This window comes from Danio rerio, chromosome 23, assembly GCF_052040795.2.
Source record: "Danio rerio strain M-AB ecotype USA chromosome 23, GRCz13ab, whole genome shotgun sequence".
Classification (NCBI taxonomy): domain Eukaryota; kingdom Metazoa; phylum Chordata; class Actinopteri; order Cypriniformes; family Danionidae; genus Danio; species Danio rerio.
Genome location: NC_141043.1, coordinates 38,557,593 through 38,569,603, shown reverse-complemented (window position 1 = coordinate 38,569,603; position 12,011 = coordinate 38,557,593). Strand labels below are relative to the sequence as shown.

The 12,011-nt window shown below is 36.6% G+C and overlaps 1 protein-coding gene across 6 annotated transcripts in view; it reads left to right on the top strand.

Annotated features, from left to right (window-relative positions):
• The window catches only part of cpne9 (copine family member IX), a 112,387-nt gene that overhangs the window by 11,090 nt on the left and 89,286 nt on the right, over window positions 1-12,011 (top strand). The window lies entirely within an intron of this gene.

Genomic DNA, 12,011 nt, shown 5'->3' with positions numbered 1-12,011 from the left:
GAACCCGTGTGACTTCATGTGTTACGTAGGTTGGTAATTCGCCTATTCATTCATTCATTCATTCATTCATTCATTCATTAAAATGGCTTTAAAAAAATTCAAAACTGCTTTTATTTTAGCCGACAATATTTAGAAGAAAAATATTATAAGAAATACTGTGAAAAATTCCTTGCTCTGTTAAACATCATTTGGAAAATATATTAAAAAAGAAAAGAAAAAAAAATCACTAGGAGATCTAATCATTTTGACCTGAACTGTATATGGCCAATCATTTTTCTCAAGTCACTGGACATCGGCTGGTCTGGCACATTCTTAAGTATTATGCTTTGCCCACATTTAATTAGTATTGTGCATAATAACCAAGCGTTTCTCTAGACATTTGTGTTTGAAAGCAACCAGCAATTAAGACATTGGTGGCTTTGAGTAGTTACCCATATGCAAAACTCCACGGGGGGGAAACTCGAATCTATTATACGAGCATTCAAAATGCGGCAACAAGTTAGTGAAAGAGTGTCTTTCTGTCACCGCATTATGCCGGCAAATTGTGGAAGCTGTTCGCAGGGGAAGCCAATTCATCAAGGTTGTTTGTCACTGTCAACAGCGATTGCAGCAGATGCCGTTGTGTCAGTTGATAAGGGAGAGTCTGGAGGGAAACCAGAACGAGGGAAATGTGTTGAAGACTCTCAGACCCAGATCTTAAAGGATCTGTTACGTCTGTTACAAGGAGCGCTTGTAAATTCCTATCATGGTTTGAGAAGCAAATGGAATTTTATTTGCTCTGTTTGTTTATTTGACTGTATGAGTCAAGCCTGGCAGCATCCGAAAGGAAATGCTGTACACTGTAACTGTCAGTGGTTTTTTCCATTGAGTGAGATTTCATGGCGTCTTGTTTGAATAGAAGCGAGCAGGCTTGTTATGTAGGTCTACTGGGCTCTTTTTTGTGTGCGTCAAAGTGTGAATTATACATCAGCTCATCTTCGTAACCTGATTTGAAGGTTACTGGCTTTCTTGGTGATTTTAAGACATCAAGTTGTACAATTCTAGTATCTGGATTTATGGGATGTGCGCTGATGAATGTCAGATATGTCCAGGAGATTTTAAATGTTTAATTAAATGATTTATTTTTAGTTCATATAGCTATGTAAGATTAATCCATATATGCTACCCAAAGAAATTATTTTTTTTTGGTAATATGGATATTTTTGCACACAAATGTAATTTCTCCAAACAAATATAAGTTTATGCTAAATGACTACTTAAATTATTTTTGAAAGCTGCAGGTAATTAAATGAGCGAAACCCTTTCTAGTTTATTTTTTTTTTTTGTGTAGGTCTGTATTTTACAGTACTGTAAAAATACTCGAAAATGTCTCTGTCAATGTTTTCAAACAATTTTGTTTGATTCATTTATTTGAGTTAATGATTATTTAAATCCTTATTTGATTTATTTGATTGTCAATTAGTGGTTGCACCAACTCAACTTTAATGCTCTGTCGTGACACTTTTTGATTTGACACTTTAAGGCTGATTTATAATTTCGCCTGGTGCCGTGTCGCAGACCTCTGCTGACTGTGCGCGCGGCTCACGAAATGGATGAGACTTTTATACTTGACGCATTCGCCTTTGAGATATTCTTTAAAATGACAGGGGGCGGTCAAAAGAAACTGGCCGTAAAATCAGATGGATACACATAAAAGTAGAAAGTTTCCGCTACTACGTCATATCATTAATATCATTCAAGATTTTTATACTTATTATTTTTATAAATTATTATTTTAATGATTATAAAGATTTTTTTTTAATCAAATTTTTGATGCAACACTTGCTTTTGTTCATATCTCGGACAGTTCTACCTATTAAAGTTTCTTAGAATATGATGGACAAGAGTCTATGGGTTGCTCTACAAATGTATTTGTTTTTATAGCAAGAATAAAAGCAAAAAAAATACACTTGCTAAAAAATATTGACGTCTTTTTTTTTTTGATTGAGCCAACTCCACAATTCACACATTACTGTCTGGCTAGTTTGTGTGCTGTATTATATGCTGAAAAGGCAATTATGGTCCAACATTCCTGACCATTATTATCACCAATAAAGCCTAGAAAAACAGGCCATCAGTATATTGTGCTGTATATTCAGTATACAAACATTCTTTTCCAGTTATCAAAGAAATAAATTGTTACTTCTTTTTGGTTTTGTAACTATTAAATTTATATAAATTTATAATTGTTATATATACATCGGTGTAAAACTTATAAATGGCGGAAAAATACATTATTTAATTGTGTATTAAAACCACCTGGGTCTCCACTTTTGCCATGGCTTTTCTTTTTGGTTTTTCCAAACTTTTCCAAAAACTTTCTTCCTTTTCCACGGCTGTTGCAATTTCTAGCCAAGAATTATTGGCCATCTAGTTATCCTAATGATAAGATGTCTGTTCAAATGAAATGCGTTGCTGCATGAACTGTTTGCTCGAGTTTTAAAATGTCGTGCGGAAGCTCACGTTCACTGTGAGCACCCAAGCGAACTAGCGAAATTAGCCGAGTGTAAACCAGGCTTTACTAGTCGCGTTGCGCAGATCACGTGGTTTGACCTGAACTACATAGCAGCTTTACACACGAAAGTGGTTCACTGAATGAAACTGCTCTCGGATTATTTAAAGTCATTTTTAAAATGTTACTTTTCTTGTGTCAGCATTAAGGGGTCGCACAGTGGAATGAACCACCAACTATTCCAGCATATGTTTTACGCAGAGAATGCACTTCCAGCCACAACCCAGTCCTGGAAAACACCTATACTCAAACACTACAGCCAATTTAGTTAATTTAATTGACCTATAGCGCATTTCTTTGGACTGCAGGGGGTATTGGAGCACCCGGAGGAAAGCCATGCAAACACGGCAAGAACATGCAAACTCCACACAGAAATGCCAACTGTTCAAGCCGGGACTCGAACAAGTGACCTTCTTGCTGTGAGGGGAAAGTGCTACCACTGAGCCACCATGCCATCTAATCAGTCTTTCAATACAAAAAATAACCAAATTAGATTCATGATCATTTGTTTCAGATATTAAATGGATAACTCACTTAATGTTTCACTTAAAATTTTGGAAATACTAGAAATATTGCCATAGGCAAGTGACATTGGAGCTGAATAGGAGGAAATTGGGAAGAGACTGGCTATAAAATTAATGTGCTATTTATTTTTTTAACATCTCACATCCTGTGAAGTCAACCACAGCCTAAATTTAACACATGTCAAGTTCCAAATGTGATTTAAAAATAGATGTTGGTGAGTATTTGAAACTGTGTGTTGTCATTTGCCTAGTCAATTTTTTCTAACAATAGCTGAGAACACAATCTAAAATTGTAAAGAGTCTGATTGGATACGCAGCACTGATGTTTGTATTCGGCATGTAAGCTGCTCTTGATAACAGTGTTTTCAGTGTCTTAGAGCAGCTTGGTTTTCTTAGAATGTGCATTTGAAAATATAATATGCAACAAATATCTCTCTTTTGTAAAGAGGTTTGTAAATCTGTACATAGAGTTGATTCCCCAGTCCTTTCTGCCAAAATAAAAGCTCTTTGAATGTTTGAAAGTAAAGTAAAAAGATATTAGTTTGATTAAATGGTAGGCCTGTCATAATATCTATTTTTTGTTGGATGATATATTGCACCAAACTTTATTGCGATAAACAATATTATTGTCGTTTTAAGGCCATTTTATGCCACTCTCATTACAGTATATATTGCCAGAATTACATGGAATTTGATATCATTACAATGCAAGTACACTCTTCCAGAGAACATATGATATTTTATTCGTAAGAATATTTCATTTAATTGTAGTCATTTTAGCAATTTAATAACTGGGCATTGGAATCAGCATATGAAAATGCATATCTTAAATAAATAATAGTAAATGTTAACAAAGTTAAAGTTAGCAAAAAAACGTAACTGTCATGTGGAATTTGGAAGTGGACAACTTTGAGGATTCAGTTGCAGTTTTTATTAAACAGTGGATGGTCGTACAGGCAAAGGTCGATAACAGGAGCAAACAGGTACATATAGCTGTAGCAACAGAGAGGTCGGATCACAGGCAAAGAGATTGGTCCAGGCGGCAAACTACGTAAACAAAGGTGCAAAGCGAAGTTTGAACTCGGCAAGGCAAGGAAAATGTGTCGGAATGTCCACTAACAGTAAAACAAGACTCAGCCCCATATGTGAGTGTGTGTTTGTGCTGTTTATAAAGTCCATGTAATCAGTTCATCATGATCCTCCGGCTGTGTGCATAATCAATGTGAAACAGGAACCGTAAAGTTTTAGTTCGTAAATGTGGCATGTGTGTAGTTCTCCAGCGATCCGCAGTAGTTAAAACAGTAACATAGACTGCGATATCTGCTACCCAATCTATTTTCAGTTGTCAGACACCCACATGAAAATATACTATAGGAAGTACTATAGGGTTTTTTAAAAATACTGACACTGACAGCTCCAATAGAAGTAGAGGCGTTGCTCAATCAGCTAAAACGTTGCTAGAATTGTTTTTTATGTATGGGCGATATATATATTGCTCCACCAAAAATGATTGAGGACATGTCCACGTATTATGTGATAAGTTGATGTATTGATTGTTGTGACAGGCCTATTAAATGATAATTACAATGGCTCTTTGGAAATACTTTACATTTCAGTTTTAGGGATTTTTGACTCTTTCAATTTTTGTAATATGATTAATCAAAAATATTAGGAATTATAATAACAATTTACAATTAGATCCGTTTCCCCTATTTGTCACGTCTGTTTTTATGTAATAATGCATATTCATGTTGTAAAAAACATATATGGGTTGTAAATTTTACTAGGCGATGCAGTGGTACAGTAGGTAGTGCTGTCGCCTCACAGCAAGAAGGTCGCTGGTTCGAACCTCGGCTCGGCTCAGTTGGCGTTTCTGTGTGGAGTTTGCATGTTCTCCCTGCGTTCGCGTGGGTTTCCTCCGGGTGCTCTTATTTCCCCCACAGTCCAAAGACATGTGGTACAGGTGAATTGGGTAGGTTAAATTGTCCGTAGTGTATAAGTGTGTGTATGAATGAGTGTGAATGAATGTTTCCCAGAGATGGGTTGCGGCTGGAAGGGCATCTGCTGCATAAAAACGTGCTGGATAAGTTGGCGGTTCATTCCGCTGTGGCGACCCCGGATTAATAAAGGGACTAAGCCAACAAGAAAATGAATGAATGTTGAAAGTTTTCACTACTCATGGGCAGGTGTGACAAAATGTTTTTACCTCTAGTCATGTTTATTTAGTATTATGCATGATAGCTGTACTTTAAAATATGGGCTGTTGTCAATGGTGCTTGTAATGGAGCATTATGGTGAGTGAAAAAACAAAACAAAATATCAAAACCATCAAAACTGAACAGCTCCTCTCACATAGGCTGCTTTGGCGGCGACAAAGCAAATAGGGAACACCAATGATGAGTATACCCATCCATAACATGGACAATTGCATGTGTAGAAAGTTATGCAGGGTGTTATTCTGATCAAGGTCATCACCTAAAATCTAACATCCGAAGCCACGCGGTATGTCAAGGGATCCCCTCATATGTAGAATCTCCTTCTAATCCGTGAAATACTAGAAGATGATTTTATTAAATCATCTGTAGGGAAAAGATAATTTGGAGTCAGCGATGAAAAATCGAGAACAGGGCATCACTAGTTGCCGTTAATTGTGTTTGCGCACTTTTGCAGCGACTGGGCCATGATGATTATGCTCAGTCACAACAAAGGGGATTGAATGAGCAGAACATTGTTTGGGGTGCTAATCTGATCAAGGTTATCGTCTTAAACCCAACAAGCAAAGTGCCGTGCGGTATATAAAGGGATCCCCCTCAGTATGGCGCATGTGGCATTATGATGAGTGAAAAACAAAACAAAAAGACAAAACTACTTGCATCAAAGTTGCACAGCTCCACTCACATATGCTGCTTTTGGGGGTGGCAAAGCTCATTTTCAGTGCCACCTTTTTGGCTACACCCATGATGAACATGCCCATCAATAACATAGGTGATTGCTTAGAAAGTTTGGCATGATGTTATTCTGATCAGGGTCATCACCTAAAATCAAACAACCGAAGCCATGCAGTATGTCAAGGGATCCCCCTCACCTGTAGAAGCTTGTGGTTCCTCATGCATGAAGTACTGGAAGAAAATCATAAAAGCTGGATTTTATTAAATTATGTATAAGGAAAAGTTTAAATGCTATTTTCTTTTCTTGTTGTTGGGGCAGCACCTTTTCAAAAGGTATGCATTTGTATTTAAAAGGTCCATATTGGTACCTCAAAGTTATATAAAAGTACTTAAAGGCTACATATTAGTCCCTAAAATGTACAAAATGTAGCTTTTGAAAACGTACTGCCTGCTGAAAACGTGTGTCTTTATTTCTAAGTGTGTTCCGTTTAATGCATATTAAATACCAGAGCAGCTGCTTTGTTTACAACACTTATTGGAAATACAGTACATGCTTCAGCCTTAAACATGCTTCAGTATATGTTTGACAACAGTTTCTAGGTAATATGAAAGCTAAAGAATTAGAATTGGAATCAGAAAGAGCGTTATTTCCAGGTATGTTCACACTTACAATAAATTAGTTTTCGTGACAGAGCTTCTACAGTGCAACAGAATTAGAGACAGGACAAGAAACAAATAATAAATATATTTTAAAAATAGAAGGAAGTAGTGGGCTGCACGGTTCGCAGTGGGTAGCACGTTCGCCTCACTACAAGAAGATCGCTGGTTCAGTTGGCATTTCTGTTTGGAGTTTGCATGTTCTCCTCGTGTTCTTGTGGGTTTTCTCCAGGTGCTCCGGTTTCCCCCACAGTCCAAAGACATGTGGTACAGGTGAATTGGGTAGGCTAAATTGTTCATAGTGTATGAGTGTGTATGAATGTTTCCCTGTGATGGGTTGCAGCTGGAAGGGCATCCGTTCCGTAAAACATATGCTGGATAAGTTGGCGGTTCATTCTGCTGTGGCGAACGAAATAAAGTGCTAAATGACCCTTTATTCTCTGTGCGTTCACCATGATTGAATGAATGAATGAATCAATACTAGAAACTCATAAACCTCTAAAATTTTGGAGATTTTGGAATGTAGAAACAGCATTAAATATAATACTTTTTTACTACTCATTTATGAATATAAATGTTTTTTTTTAATATAGACTTTTTTCTGATAAGAAAATCTCCCCACTCATTTCTCATCTCGAGCAAGCGGATCTGCTTAGACAACACTGGAATACATCACATCCGGTCGGCCAGTCAAATAGGCTCTAGTCGCAGAAGTTCAAATATTTTAAGGTATCTGCAGCTCAAATCGGAGCTAAATTTTCCACATACGGAGATGATCGGAACTCCACGCAGCTCCCTGACTACTCTCCATTGGAAATGAATGGTCTGTCCGGTCTGTCGCTTGTCGTTTATCGTATGGAAAGGCAGTGGAAAGCCGGCTTGAGGCATGTATTGCTTATGAGCCCTCGTAAGGTATTCGTGATATTCTGTAGGCGCCACCTACTGACAGAGAGTGAATATCTTTTTATAATATCTTTTATTTAATTTTATGTTGCATCATTTCACAAATTGTCTTCATATTATAAATGATGAAATGCAATTTTAAATATGTATCTTATTTACATTTTATCGAGAATGGCGCATCACTAGTTGCCATTAATTGTGTTCACACACTGTTGCAGTGAGCAAAAATGATGATGAATATGCCCAGTCATAACAGAGCTGATCGAATGTGCAGAACATCTTTGGGGTGTTATTCTGATCAAGGTCATCGCCTAAAACCCAACAAGCGAAACCACGCGGTATGTCAAGGGATCCCCCTCAGTATGGCGCATGTGGAATCGCTCCCTGTTGAGATGCCAGAGCTTCAGGACCTGTTTATTCGGCTTTAAAACGTCACAGCTGGCGTCACAGCAGATGTCAGGCAATACCTCCTGTTGCTCAGAGCCGCATCCTGCAGACTAGAGATGGAATCGATTCTCTGCTCAGTCGGATGGATTAATGTGCTCTCTGCTGTACTTCCCTGGCCTTTCTTCTATTCCTCTATCTATTTATCGCACAAACACAATTCTCCCGCGAGAGAATATCTATGGCTCCTGTTATTGGTCATCCATCATGTCCGCAAAAAGCAGTCTGGTCTTTAAATTTAAATGCACCGTCAGAGACCAATAACAGACTGATGGATGGAAACGCAAACACTGCTGCCGTCGGAGCAGTTATGAAACATTATTTTTAATCAACAGTCGCGTGAAATAGCTTTCTGTTGACAGAGTTGAGGTCAATGCCAAATGCTTTTCACACACCATTTAACTTGTGTCGTTCAGTTTGGCTTAAAAGAGATATGCAAGGAGAAAAACATGTTGGATGAGTCTTTGTTTTGTCAGTGGCAGACTGGCATATTAGCCTTATGTATCAGAATACAGAGTCAAGTGGTTGAAAAGTAAGAAAAATCCATTAACATATTTGTAAAGTACGCTCCAATAAATGTTTTTTTTTTTTTTGGGCTTGTTCAAACTAGGGCTGTGTGATTAATTGAAATCAAATTGTGATTTGAAACATTGCTACTAGCTAATTGTAAGAGGCAGCAATATGCAGTGGTGTAAAGTAACAAATTACAAATACTCTAAACACTGTAATTGAGTAGTTTTTCCTCAGGAATTATAATTTACTAAGCAGTTTTACTTGTACTTTTACTTTCCCTTGATTACATTTTAGGTGCAATATTGGTACTTTTACTCCACTACTTTCCTTCAACCTGCAGTCACTACTTTATTTTTTCTTGTCTTTGGTGATTAGAGAAAATCAGTCCTGTGATTCCTGTCCAATCCGATCGTACATAGAAGGTAAATCGCATCATAATGAACTTCCTCAAGACATGGGCGATTTATAATTGCAGCAAACTGTTTGGAAGCATTAAAAGTGTCCAAGAAGATGTCCAAAATCTTTACACCCATTGACCCAGAGACTGTTTAGATGCATGTTACTGATGAGATGACGGATGTTTACTGTATGATGACCAAAATGGCCTTAAACACCCAGCAGGCACAATACTTCCACATGACGTCAGATTGATGTTGTCTCCCAGCATCGTGTGGGCAGTGCATTTTGTTTGAAGATGAAAATCAGGTTGATGTCAGAACTCAATGTCAGGCTGATGTCAATGTTTTGTGGATGTTACCACTATGATGTCTATCAGACGTTGGATTTTGGTTGCCAAACCTGGCGAATAAATGTCAGTATTTGATGTCAATATGATTTAAGATGTTGGCTCATCGTTGGATTTTGGTCACTTTACAACACAAGCTAAAATCAACCACATATAAACGTTGAGGTTGTTATTGGTGATTAAAATAATGTTGTCCCTAGACGCTGTCTAGACATTGAAGTTTCACGACCTAAATCTAACCTAATATTAACGTGTTATGATGTTGTGTGCCTGATGGGAAATAACTAAATACACTACAAAATGTTACGTTTACACACATCCACAAATTACATGTAAATGCATCAGCTTTTCACTACTCGCTACTCTTGAGTACTTTTAAAAGGTCTATTTTTATTATTGAGTAACATTCACAACAGATACTTTTACTTTACTTGCACTACATTTTTAAGCAAATAATGGTATTTTTACTTAAGTATGTTTTTTTAGTACTCTTTCCACCACTGGCGATATGAAATAGAAATGTAGTTTTTCATTTCTCCCTACTTAATCAGAATTGCGCAACTGAACTTTGCGGAAAGCCCACAATAAAAACAAACCAACAGGAAAGCGCAGACGAGTAGGATGATGGTGTTTTCTGCTTCAGAGGCATTAATAGACGAATTAATATGAGAATATTTAGGTTTCAAAGTCACAGACACCGAATAAAAACAGGAAATTTGTAAGAGCTGTCGCATAATTGTTACCACAGCATGAGGAAATGCAACAAGCAGCACCTAAAAAAGCACTACTGTATGAGGAGTGTCTTGCTAAAAAGTTGACTGTTAGTATTGTCAGTGACACACAATCTAGTTGCAAGCAACAGCAAAGCACAGTTTCAGAGTTGTTTGCGGCTGTTATACTGTATGAAAAAAAACATCACTATGGCACCAGGACAGGAGATCTAATGCCATAACTACCTCGCTAAAGACACGAGACAATTAATATAGTGAACAAAGAGGTATTTAAAAACCTCATCCAAATGCTGGATAGGAGATCTACAATACCGTCTCGCACATATTTTAGCCATTTTGCATACCACAGCTGTACGTTGAATGTTTTTTATTTTGATTATATAATTATTTTGTTTTTAGTTGATACACAGTACATCCAGAAAGTATTCATAGCACTTCACTTTTTCCACATTAAGTTTTGTTACAACCTTATTCCAAAATGGATTAAATTATTTTACTTTTAGAGCAGCAGAATTTTTTTCTGTAACCTTCCCCAGCCTTGTACCTCGAGACAATACTGTCTCGGAAGTCTACAGATAAGTCTTTTGTCTTCATGCTTGGTTTGTGCTTTGACATGCACTGTCAACCCTGGGACCTTATATAGACAGGTGTACGCCTTTTCAAATCATGTTCAATCAACTGAATTTACCACAGGTGAACTCCAATGAAGCTGCTGAAAGATCTTAAGAATGATCAGTGGAAACAGAATGTACCTGAGCTCAATTCATGGCAAAGGCTGTGAACACTTCTGTACATGTAATTTTTCAGGTTTTTTATTTTTTATAAATTTGCAACAATTTCAAAAAATCTTTTTTCACTTTTTCATTATTGGGCTATTGTGTGGAGAATTTTGATTTAACAAACGAATTTCATCCATTTTGGAATACGGCTGTAACATAAAAAAATGTGGAAAAAGTGAAGCGCTATGAATACTTTCCAGATGCACTGTGAGTCTCATAGAAGGTTTTCACAATGTTTTTGGTTCCTTTTCTGGACTTTGAACATCTCTGAATCGTTGCTCTTTATGGAGCATGTGAGAGCTCTCTGATTTCATCTAAAATATCATTGTTTGTGTTCCGAAGATGAACAAAGGTGTCACTGAATTTGGAACAACACAAGGATTAGTCATTTAAATGAAAATTTAAATTTCTGGGTGAACTAACCTTTTAAACTTATTTAAATGAATTAACACTCATCATTATATACTACTTTTGAGCTCAATGAAAAACATATACTAGATCGTATAAAAATACATACTATATAGTATTCTAAAAACAGTATGCTAGCCGAGTAGTATGTCTGAATACATTAAATTTGAAAAACAGTATGCAAGAAGTACCCGGATGACCTACTATTTCTGGTGCGATTCTGAAGTGCGCATCCAAAGGACGCTCTGCTACTATTTTTGGATTATGATGCTTGCCCTGACCTTTGCCTGTTTCTTAGACTACTCTTTTTGGATTGCCTTTGCTATTAATGTTTTGTTCTTGTTTTGACTCCTGCCTGCCTGACCATTCTCTTAATAAAGCTGCACATGGAACTCCATCTCTTTTGCCATGCCACCATCATTAGAATAATGATGGTTTATTCTGTAGACAATGGTAAAAATGATCATTAAAAAATTAAAAACAGTTTTCATTCTAGCCAAAATAAAAAAACAAATAAGACTTTCTCCAAAAAAAAAATATTATCGTAAATACTGTGAAAATTTCCTGTCAAACATAATTTGGGAACTATTTAAAAAAGAAAAAAATCACAGGAGGGCTAATCATTTTGACGTCAATTGTGTGTTTATACAACAATTAGGAGAAAACTGAGATTCTCAGTTTGTCTGGATTTACAGTTTATAGTCCTGTGTTTGAGTATAATGTCCATTTTATTTTATCCTTTAAAACACTGATGACATTTTCTCCAAATGTAATATCAAAATGTTGTTGAGCATAATACAAAAATGCATATAATAAACACAGCATACATTCATAATAAAGTTAAAAAGATGGGTTTGATTTGATGTCT